This window comes from Octodon degus, unplaced genomic scaffold (assembly GCF_000260255.1).
Source record: "Octodon degus isolate 3935 unplaced genomic scaffold, OctDeg1.0 scaffold00047, whole genome shotgun sequence".
Taxonomy (NCBI): domain Eukaryota; kingdom Metazoa; phylum Chordata; class Mammalia; order Rodentia; family Octodontidae; genus Octodon; species Octodon degus.
The window spans coordinates 10,820,265-10,830,647 of NW_004524623.1; positions in this window are offsets into that span (position 1 = coordinate 10,820,265).

Sequence of the window (10,383 nt, forward strand, 5' to 3'; positions counted from 1 at the left end):
ATTCTTTCTGCTTCAGTTACCGATTGCACCTTTCAAATTTTATTTACTCTTTCAGATTCTTACACTAGCAAGAAAATATGATGTTTGGATATGTAAGTCTGATTCATTGCACTCACCAGCAGGGTGGGAGTACACACTGGTGCAACCACTGTGGAAATCAGTGTGGAGATTCCTCAAAAAGCTAGCAGTGGAGATCCCATCGCTCTCCTAAGTATTTTTCCAAATGAGCTGAAAAAAATCACACCACAATGATTCAAGTGTGCCCGTGTTTATAGCAGTGCAATTTGTACTAGCTAGATCTTGGAAACAACCCGAATGCACATCAATTGAAGAATGCATTTCTGTATCATTAGTCATAGTTGTCAGGTTGAGTTTCCATCATTTTGCACTTCACAAAGCAGAGTGAATTTCAGCATGAGTTTGTGGAGACACACCATATTCAAATCCAAGTAGCAAGCACATAATATTTGATAAATAAATGATCAAAAATTGAATTTTTGATTATAGACAACATATTATAATTAACATTTTTATTTCAATTGATCTAATTAATATTCATGATCCTCCTTTTGATGGGGTGGGGCTGTTCTTAAGTGGACCATGCTCTGGGTGTCCACTTCTCCTCACCATGCTGTCTACAGGGCTCTCCCAGTTGCTGTGTGGCCCTCAGGTAAGAAAGCCCAGAGTTGCTCCCTGACCTGAGCACAGTGGCTCCTTCTGAGCCTTGCACAGATTTTCTTCATCTATACCACTGATTCCTCTTCCACACTGGGCACTGAGGGGGAGAAATACCTTGTCCTGCTGCAGGCGAGGGCTGCTTGTCTGCTTGTGCCGTGAGACTGACAGTGCTCCTCCGCTGGTCTCAGCCTAGGGCAAGGCTCCCAGCTTTCTGTGTTTCAGGCTAAGACTGCTTTGGTGACCACCAGACAGGAGTCCATGTGGTCCACCCGCTGACCTCTCAGCAGAATTTCCCTTCGACTGCTGACAGCCTGGCTCTCCCCTCATTCCACTCTGGGCTATGGACGGTGAAGTGACCCAAGATTATTTTCCTCCTAGAGTTTGCTCTAAGCCTTTAAAATAAATGGCAGCCATGCCCGCCTGCTTCTGCTCTGCATGTCTGTGTGCAGGAGCGCAGGGACTGTTCACCACACTCACCAACCGCTGGCTTGTATACTCACTGCTGGCACTGACCTTTCCTCGCCCCTGGTCCCTGTCTGCCTATGTGTGCCATGCCAGGTCGCTGGTCCAGTAATTATACTTCATATACTATACTGGTTATCAGACACACTACACCCAATGTCCTCTTTCTAATGATCCACAGTGAATTTTTTTTTTTGTTATTATCCAGAAGACAGAGTCATTGTGCGAACTACCTGAATACAAAAGTTCAATTATAATTAAGTGCATTAGAAATACTGTAATTGTTTTTTAAGAGAAAAATAAAATGATAATGTTTACATCGGTGTGTGTGTGCGCATTTAATCTGCAGACACTGGAGCATGTGTCCACTGGAAGCCGTTTTGAGGTCTAGTTTGCCAAGCTTGTAGAGCAGATGACTAAAGATTATTGTAGTGACTCAGATATCATGAGTTCTGTGATTATAATCATGATAGAAATATTTCTGGCTAATTTGCATTCAAATAAAGTAGACACTGTTTTCTATTTATACTGTAATTTCATTCTTAGAAATATTGGTATAAACTACACATTACAAAAAGTAACACGTGCTTACTATTGCCTTCTTTGGTTCTAGCTTTAAATAATTACAAATTGTTTTTACATACATTTAGCTGATTAATTGAGACCCCACTCATGAAAACAGGAATTTCTTAAATGTTTCAAAATGTTTCAGTAGAACAGAATACCAGTGCAGCTAGTAGCACTCGATTATCAGCAAAACCTACCACCTAACATCAGAATCGTTGCCACGATATTGGACTATGTGCATCCAAAGGAATTTCTCATAGTCAGTGTCTCTTTCTCTCTCAACTGGTGGAGAGGTTTTTGTTTACTTTCTAGCTCTAAAAAGCAAAGCAAATGAAGTGAAACAACAATAACATAGCTTATATAGCAAATGAGTCAGTTTATTTCCAGCCCTAGGCAAAACATTCTACAGAAACTATTCGTTTTTCTTCTGTAATTTGATGAGTGGGTTGTTTTACATTAGAGACTGCTTTTCCTTGTAATGATGTCCAATTCTAGGTGATTTATATTTACCTTGGCATTAGCCATCTTTGGTTCATAGGAAAGGAATTAATATTTAGTGAATAGAGATAGACTATAATAATTACAAGCATGGATTATGAAATATACAGCACCCGAGGGCATGTCTTTTGATGTGAAATTTACATAATACATGATTAACTATTTAAGTATATGATTTATTGGCATATAAGACATTAATGATATTCAAACATTATCTTTCTCCAGGTTTATTTACTTATTATTTTTTGTGTATTTTGTACAAGGTCTCACTGCGCACCTGGGACTCATAGGGATCCTCCTGTTCTCATCATCCCAGAAGCTGAGATCACAGGCAGTATGCCACCCCTCTTGGACTCAGTGGACAGCTCAGGGGTTGGGTGGGGCTGGCATGGCATGTGGTACTGAGGATTGAGCCCCCATCCCTTCACTTGCCTAAGCAGGGGCTTAGTCCACTGAACTACCTAGCCAGCCTGCATGCTGTATTTTTAAACCTCTGTGTCATCCTATCGTACATTAGATACTTCAAGGAATTACTCAGCATTCATTTCTGTCCTCATCTTCCAGTAACCAATAACTGTCCTTATAGATGTGACTCTGGAATTTTCCATACATGTGACGTTTCCTGACTGGGTCTTTCACCTTACACAATTTCTTCAAGGTTCACGCAAGTAGTTTGTAGTAGTAGTGTATTCCTTAGTCCTTCCTATGGCTTCATAATAGTCTGTAACTCATATATCATTTGTCTATGGACATTTAGTTAGTTTCACAGTATGATCTATTATGAGGAATTCAGCTACAAACATTCAAGCATAACTTTTTATGTGAACATGTCTATTCATTTCATTAGTGGTGGAATGGCTGGTAGCATAGTAGTTCCATGTTTAAATTTTGAGGAAATGTACAACTTTTTTCCACAGTGATGGTCCTTGAGTAGATTTACACTAACCAGGTATGAGTGTTCTTATCTATCTAAATCCTTGACAATTCTTGCTATTGTTTTCAAATTACAGCAATCATAGTAGGTGTGTACTGGTAGCTTACTCTGATTTCGGTTTGCATTACCCTAGATGCCATCGGGTTGAGCATCTATACATGTGTGTGTTGGTAATGTTGTATGATCTTTGGAGCAAGGTCTATTCAAACCTATTGTCTAATTTAAATTGGATTGTTTATCTCTTCATCATTAGGTTGCGAGTGTTTCTAATATATTCTGGATATTAACCTTTCTAAGCTGTGATTTGGAAATGTATCCCAGAGAGCAGACAGCAGTTCATAGACTCGCTAGCAAATGGAACACCTCAGTGATTCAAAATCCAGGGGAATGCTCCATTTTCTGGAAGGCAGAGTGTTTCGGCTTTTCAGCCTGGTGGGGAGGGTGGCTCAACTCAGTTCAGGCTGTTTTCTGAGGTCGAGAACTCTGCTTCAGCTCAGCCCCAGGGAGCACGGCTCATCTGTTACACGTAGAGCTGCTTTCTCTTGAAACCAAACTACTCAAATTTTACTACTTTTTACAATAACTTAGCATTTTGCTTTTAAACTAAATTTCTTTATAAACTAATTGAAGGACATATAATTCTCTAATTGCATATTATCCTATTGAAGCATTATGAAACATCTAATATTCTTCAGGTTTTTTGTTTTTTGTTTGTTTTTCTTTTTTTGATGGAACTAGGGATTGAACTCAGACCCTTGCACTTGCCAGGGAAGCACTTATTCTACTGAGCCATCTCCCTGGCTCTAATATTCTTTAAATCAGGGTTAATCAAGATAATTAAAATTACCTTACAAGAAAGAAGATATTTTTTTTTCTGTTAAGTAAATAGTCCTATATTCTCAAATTTTACATAGTTATGAGGACTACGTATTTCAGAAACTTGGGAGCATATTTTCAGAACTTTTGTATTTTTTCAAAGGTGATTTATTGCAGACATGGGTGTATCTTTATATTCCTCAACAAGTTATTTTAAATGAATCACTTTTAATTTTGCTATCGTTCTCTACTTCTTGCCATTTTGTTTCAGTTCTGGTGATTATGTGTATAAATATTTCATTGTGAGTATAGTCCTTGTTTTTGTCTGGCTGTAGGTCTAAAACTGCAGATGCATTTAATTAAACAAAAATTTGTCCATATTTTGTAGACCTTTATTATTTTACATATAATTGGAATTATTGTGATAATTTTAAATACATTATCCATATATTTTCTTAGTCCTCAAGTTATTTAGAGAGTATATGAGAAGAAAGATTTCAAACTCACTACACTATGTACTTACTGGTTTATTTATTCATGGCATCCCATCTTATGAATTCTGTGATTATTCTTTGTCAAAACTTATAAAGGCATTCTTTTTATGTATTTAGTACAGGGTGATCAGGGTCTCACTACACAGATTGGATTTGCAGTGATTCTCCTGTTTTTAGCCTCCCAAGCGCTGGGATTACGGGCACAAGCCACCACGCCCAGTCTCCATCACGGTCTCAGCGCACCCCGGGGACTGGGCTGGCGCGGCATGCCCTGTGTCAAACCCCGCCCACGGCACTCTGCCTAAGCAGGTGCTTTAGTATGTTGAACTATCTGGCTAGCCCTTATAAAATCATTCTTACTTCAGAAATTGATGATTTTATATGAAATTCAATTATAGATATGTGTGATATCCTATATTGGCCATTTTTTGTGAATTCTATCAATTTAAATGTACTGATATCGACCATATAGTAGGCCAGTTTATATTTAAATGAATTAAATCTGTACTTTTGCTTTAGTTTTAATTTTCACATTTAATCTATGGCTATCTACACCTCTGTTAAGGCAACTGGTGTTTGCCTCATTTAATAAGTAAGTCTCAACTGATCTCTGTAAGAAATAGTAAAGTTCATTTATTTTTTCATATTGTTACCATATGGCTCATAGATTCTGAACTACTGTGATAAAAATCTCTAAAATGAAAACAGAAATCACCAAGATAGGTTTTTCATAATTGAAAATGTCCAAAGACTTATAAAAACACAAACATTTCTTAAAGAGAAAGAGCAGAATCTTTGTAAGATTCAGCTGGCTCTGTCACATTTTAACTTTCTATACTGCCCCTCATAATCATAATAGCTGTAAAAACTCATGATCTTATAGATACGTAGCTGAAATGTCAGAACAGGTTTGCCATTCCCTAATTGTCCTATCCCTAAATAATAATTGTTATTGGACCTATCTGGCAACACTCTGAAAGAGCACCTTCCCAGGGTCAAGTCTATCATGATGATGCTCATAGAAAATAATCAGCAGCAACTGCATAACTTCAGTTACCTGAGGTAGTGAAACCAATTGAAGAAAATAAGAATTTAGGAGAAAAAAACTTTAAAAGGAAAACATTTGAAAGTGATGAAAAACTAAATAAAAAAGGAATGAGATAGTAATAGGAATTTACAAATGTCTCACTGAATAAATGCCTAGGAAAGAGCGAGGAGGTGCTACCTTGGAATCTCTAGCTGACTCTGAGTATTGGGAAGGGAGGATAAAGTAGAGTGGTGTACACATTGGCAGAACAGGACAGTTTTCCTCAGCAGGGATTCAGCCCCTCAAGAGAACAGAAAAGATACTGTTTTAAGGAATTAAAAATAACTCAAGTCTTTAACAGATCACAAAGCTAACCAATCAGAGACTGCAGTGGTCGCGCATCGCAAAGAATACAGATGCTCTATTGACCTGGCCTGGACCTTTACAGTAAGCAAATACCAACAGCAAAAACGAAATCTATCAGCAATGACCACATTTATTACTAATTTCTGAGTAAGAGAGAGTATAATTGATTTTCAGGCATTTCCTATTGTATTACATGCAATGTTCACTTTTAAGAAAGAACTAGAAAGAAAAGGAACTACTCTACATAGGGAAGTGCATACATGCACAAAATAAAGGATCATTCTATAAACTGTTTAGGAAGCAAGAAAAGCTATACTTACTAGGAAAACATTTTAACTTAGCTTTTACAATATTTTCAACAGATTAAAGGGTCTACATGTTGAAAGAATTCAAAGAACTATGTGAATAATGTGAAAATAAATTTTTAAATGTGAAAGAAGTAATACAGATTGTTTAAAAGGCAAAAAACTAAACAGAAATTTGGGGGTCTAAAATAAATGAAATAAAAATTCATCAGAGGATTTTAACAGTAGCTCAGGGCAGGCAGAAGAGAGAAACAGAAAAAGTGAAGATACTTCAAGTAAAAACATAATAGGAATCTCATAATTAAATGGGACAAAGGTTCAGCTATAATATTTGAGGAAATAACATTTGGAAAGTTTAAAAATTTGATGAAATAGGTCACCCTACATCCAAGAGGCTGTATGAATTTCAAGTACAATAAACTTGAAGAGCTCTTTACTTCAACAAAGTACAGACATTTTGGGAAATCTGTTGAAAAGCAAAGTGAAGAAAAAAATTCTGGAAAACAATTAAAGAGCAATGACGTTTCATCTACAAGTGCTCTCCACAAAACTTAATAGCCAGTTTATCATCAGATATTATAGACTCTAGGCCAGTCAGATAGCTCAGCAGATTAAAGCACCTGCTTAGGCCGATTCAGGGGCTGGTGGTTCAATGCCTGGCCTGTTGTGACAGCCCCACCTCCGGGGCACACTGAAGCTGATTGAGACTGGACGCGGTGATGCATGTCTGGAACCCCAGCACTTGGGAGGCTGAAGTGAGACCCTGTAGACCCTGTAGACCCGTACTAAACACATAGAAAGAAAAATTACAGAATCTAGAAAGCAGTAAGAATTATATCTTCAAAGTGAAGAAAAAAATTGTTTCCCAAGAACTTGAAATCATAGAACCAGCAAAACTACTCTTCAAAATGAACAAAGTAGTTATGACATCTTGACATAAAAATGGAGAGAACTTCCTGCTAGAAGCACCAATACAGAATTCAAGCTAATATACAAAGCTATTTGGCAAAAGTTGATTTCACCTCAAGAACTAGAGAGGACTGGCAAAAACTACATGAACAAACACTTAAAATATAAACATTTTACTTATAACTACAAAAGTAGCTACAAATATTTTGCTATAAAACTGTATAAAGTAAATATAAAATGATATTGAAAAATTCATAATCTATGAACATTTTTAATGTATTTGGATGTTGCAGGGTCTCCCTATGCAGCTCGGATTGTGACGAACCTCCTGCTTTCAGCCTCCCCGGTGCTGGGATTACAGGGGTGCACTATTACACCTAGACTCTGGATGGCTGGTGTGGCCTGTGTTACCTACGCTTGCCTAAGCTTGCCTAAGCAGGCGCTTCAGTCAGCTGAGCTATCTTGCTGGCCCCTATGAACCTATTTTCCATGACCACAGTAGCACAAAGGAATAGACAGGACTAGAAGTATTTTGGAATAAAACAATGTTTAAAGGACACTTTATAGAAGTTAGATTGGTATTGATATAAAGTAGATGCTGATTACAATCCAGAGGAATTACTAAGAAAATACCCTATAATAAAAGCTATAATAGAAAAAGAAGTTAAAATGATATGTGAGAAATACCTATTTTCCACAAAAAGAATAATGGAAAATTAACTGCAAAACAATTCATAAGAAAATTGGGAAACACGTGTAAAAACCAGATTTAAACCCCACTTTATGCAACTGGCGCAGTAACACAGGTCTGTAATGCCACCAATTCAGGAAGTCAAGAAGAGGATCATGAATTTGAGGCCAGTCTGCTTTGCAGAATAGCAAGATCTTCTAAATAAATTATTTTATACAATTATCAGTAATAACATTAAAGAAAAATGGTCAAAAATAGAAATAGATAATTAACCAAAAGCAGAGATTGAGACAATACACTAAAAACTGCTATGCAACTAAAGGCACTTCACAAGAAGCACACTTCAGGGGGCCAGGGAAATGGCTCAGTGGAACAAGTGCTTCCCTGGCAAGCGCAAGGGCCTGAGTTCAATCCCCAGTTCTGCCGATTACATTCACACTCAACAAGACATAAATAATATAAATGTACCTGCATTGAATAACAGAGATCCAAAATTCATGTAGCAAACTTCTGGAAGAAATAGGGAGACAAACAGATACCAGAAATAGTTGAAAATGTCAGTAACAATATCACAGTTTCAAAAGTAAAATTTTGATGAATTGTGACCTTTCTACAGTGAGTATCTACGTTTAATCAATTTTAAGTGTCATAAAGACTAACTCAAAGGTTATCTTACATTAGAAAAGATGCACTATTTTGCAAGTATATATTTTTCTTACTGTAATTGTACGCTTCAGGCCTTCTTGAATGTATCTGTGAGACACCCTCAACCCTAGTAGTAAGTCTAAGAAAAATATGCCTGCAATAGTTCTTGCCTTGGAATTTAGTGAAAATAGTAGATACCTTCATTTAGACGAGTTCAACATATATTAATAAATGTGAACTTATAAATCTTTCTGTATAATTACTATGTAACCATCAAATCTATTATACTAAAGCAAATATGAAAGTAGACAGTCCTCCTATTTTTCTGTAAACTATCTTAGACAATATCTTTGTAGTTTTTACTTTGACAGATAATGTAATCTTCATTCAAATTGGGTACTTGGGAGAGCAAAATAATAGAAATAATTCTTAAGTCTGTATCAGTACATGCCACTAAGAATTGTATGAACTTTGACAAACTAAACACCTGTATTCAGTACAAAATAGCTAATTATTTCAGGAAAAAGGCTGAAGCTGTAATAGCTTAAGAATTATAGTTATTTATTTCCCTTTTTGCAAAACCTCCAAGATTTCTGTGTCTTTTTTCAGTTTGAAATTAGCATCTTTCATAAATGGTGCTAGCAAGAGAATGAACAAAGAAAGAACACAGAACATGCATGACTGGTATCTATTTTGTGGGCCTGTCCACATCATGTATCATTTGCCTAAATATTAATAATAGCTATAGGTGCCATGATCAAGCTCAAAAGAAAATTCTCATCTGGATGGAAAACTATGTATATAACTAGCCACAACAGAATCACTACAAAAGAAGAGAAAAACAGATTTTACTGAGCAAGTAATTAATATTCTTAGCAAAATTCTCTACTCATCAATGAGCTTAGTAAAGTGAAGACAATTAAGTATGCATTACATAGTACTCGGGTTGCTGAAATGTAACATTATGCACAGCAAACGTGGTGTGAATTGCATTATCATTTTTCACTGTGTGTACTGCCTCACCCAAATACGACTTTTTTTCAAAATTCACATTGAATTACAATAAAATTAGATTTGGTTAAGATGCATTTTAAGTATTGTTTATATGTATTTTAAGCAGTAAAGCTATCACAAAGGGACAGGTTTTACATGCAGAGAGACTGTTATCTGCACAGATGCTGAACTGCTCTCGATGACGTTCAGAACTTTTACTTTTAACAAGCTTTCCAGGTAATGTTTCTTCAGTGGTCTTGAGAAGTGACAATATGCGGATCTGATTTAGGATGCAATTTTAATTTCATTCTCCTTTTCATTCCAGTATATCTATTTTTAACGCAAGGGTAATAAAATATTCACATTTGACTAAATTATGTTGTCTCTAAATATTTAGTATTGTTCATTTTGCTTTGGAGTAATTTAAAAGAAAGAGGCTCCTTTTACGGTTCTTTTTTCAATTAAATCGAAATATGAAAACCTGAATTTATAGTGTGGATTTATGAGTGTAGATTTGTTTTTAAACCTAGTAAACAAATTTCAATGCCAGGTACACCTACCATAAAATTTTCCAATTGAACTGTCCATAAGAGTTAAGACATATATGTTTTGTTTAGAAGATAAGTTCTGGAAGAATTCAACTTGTTTTCGTCCCAGAAATTATAAACACATGGCATTTGGCTATAGCAATGTTCAAATACAACTGAAATGAGGAAGATGTTATCACCAGCGCATGCTAAAGAGTATATGTGTTCAGAATAAATTACAACCTAGCTTCATTTGCTTTGCAGATTATAAAGTAAATATTTGTGTGTGAGTCTCATGTCCTTTTGCTTTTATTTCTAGCAGAATGAAACCACTTCAAATGTACCTATTTTAATACTGTCCCATAAATCACAGCCTACCTGTCAGGTTACAATAAAAATAGGATGGCTTCCTCAAAATATTTACAAATTAATGAACGTTAGTACTGTATGGTTCAGAGTTCCTTTGGAAAT